Here is a 2,214-nt window from a genome sequence, read left to right as displayed (position 1 = left end):
AACCTAGAATTTGTCCAACCAAGGAGAATTGCCACATAAAAATCCCTTCATTCCATTCCTCGTTATTGAATGTTACAATAGCTCTATTTTCTGGAGGCAAATAATTCAACACTAAACCACTGCCAGGTTTTCTATTATCGGCAAAACAACTGACCCTGCTTATTTAGTAAATTTTTCTTGCAATGGCTCATTAGAAACATTAGCATACTTCAAAGAGGGGAAATCAAAACACTCATTTATTGATTTATCTACATCTGAATTGAAGTGAGTTATCAAATTCATAGAGCTTGGAACATCAGAATTTACCATGGCTGACTTCAATGGAACAGTAACATCACAATTAATCTTAGAAATTTCTTCAGCATTTACCATTGGATTAGAATCAGAATTATTAGTAGATCTTGGAACAGAATTCAAAGAAGTAACATGATCGATAACAGATTCTGATATCAAGAATCCAGATCTGATACCATCTCCAGAATTAACAAGATTCGATGATAAGACAGATACAGAATCAAGCACTGAGTTAGAATTCAAAGCTTTAGATCCAAGATTTCTTACCAATTGAACCTGAGAAAAATCCATCTCCATCTCAAGCTCGTCAGCCCAAGAAACTTTAGAAACCGAATGAGAACTCGATACTTTACTGAGATTTCGACATTGAACATCATTCCTCAGTGGAGAGATATGAGGCTGTAGAGCATTAGCCGAGCTTAGTATATCCGTCATTAGCTTCTTCTTCTTCTTCTTCTCTCCTTTAGGTCCTGTAGAACCCATAATCTCCATCTAAAATTCTCCTGCTAAAATACACCAAGAAGAAAACCGCCCAACTCTTGCTACATTGTACTATTAGGTCTTCTTATAATTTAATATATACTTTGAATTAAAAACCTTGCCTTTTTTAACCTATAAAAAAAATCAAGCTTGACAAATCAAAAATTAAAATTTGGAACTTTTATAAAACTGGTCAGTTTTTTGTTTCTTACAGGAATCAAGCGATTCAAACGCATTGCATCAAGAAGAATTTGTGTACACATATAACTTGGACAATCACTTGCGCCTGAAATGATGTACGTTTATATCCGCAAGAAAGAGAAAGAAACAAAATTGCCCGAACACAAAAATTTATTGAACTTCGAAAATGGCAAGCACGAGAGTTCAACGAAAGATTTGAGAAGGATCCAGCTCTCTTCAAGTACGACGGAAAGGTGACATGGGTTGTTAGCTTGTTTGAGGCGTGTACAAAAATACATGAAACTTGATAAACGATCTTTAAAGATAATGCATACCATTTATAGCAGGATTAAGGTTGAGGTTTCCCTTTCAAGCTTAGCTATGAATCCATCAGCTCATATATAGCCTTTCACATCAGCACTACCCCTAGTGCAAATTCCCTTTGTTTTTTTCTTCTTTTTTTTTTATCCCCCAAACTTAAAAGTCCAACTTCTAGATGTCGATCGAAAATGCGCCACTAAAACGACAACATATTTAGAAACTAAGGGCGTGTTTGGATTGAGGGGAATGAGGGTGAAGGGAAGTTAGGGGAACCATTCACATCCATTCATCTTGTTTGGGAACACTTAGGAGGTGAAGTTAATTCACCATAGTTCCCCTTGGTTCACCTCCTAATAGTATAAAATTTGTTACCCCCCAAATTGGGGTGTAACCAAGGGAAAGGGAACTCCCTTCCCTTTCCTTCTCTCGGTTTCCCTTAACTTCCCTTCACTCCTTACAAATCCAAACAGGCCCTAAAGCCTTGGTTTAGCATCTCAAGGAGTACTCTAAGTAATAGTTGGCTCCTTTCAGATTGATCACAGGGTCCGGTTGCAGATAAAGCCCCCTTTACTTATAATTGCACAAAACGACCCGAGTTAATCTTTTTTCACTCTTAAGAGAGCGAAAAAGATTCAGAAGCGGATAGACTCGTAGACCCTTGCAAGTTAAGGGTTTTTTTTTTTTTTGAGAGGTGCCTATCTGTATTTGGGCAAATACTAAGGAGGTCCATACACACAATTAGAACTTGGGGATCTATTCGCAACTAATGATACTATAGGGGGTTTATCTACAACTAATCCTCGATTAGGGCTGTCCAAAAAGCCCGCCGGGCCGTGGCCCGGGCGGGGCCCTGCCCAGGTCTCGGCCGGAAACCCGGGCCCGGGCCTTCTCGAAGGTGACCGGGCCGGACCCGGCCCGGTACAGTGCCGGCCGGGCACA

Source organism: Asparagus officinalis, chromosome 4, assembly GCF_001876935.1.
Source record: "Asparagus officinalis chromosome 4, Aspof.V1, whole genome shotgun sequence".
NCBI lineage: Eukaryota > Viridiplantae > Streptophyta > Magnoliopsida > Asparagales > Asparagaceae > Asparagus > Asparagus officinalis.
This window is presented reverse-complemented; position numbering follows the sequence as displayed.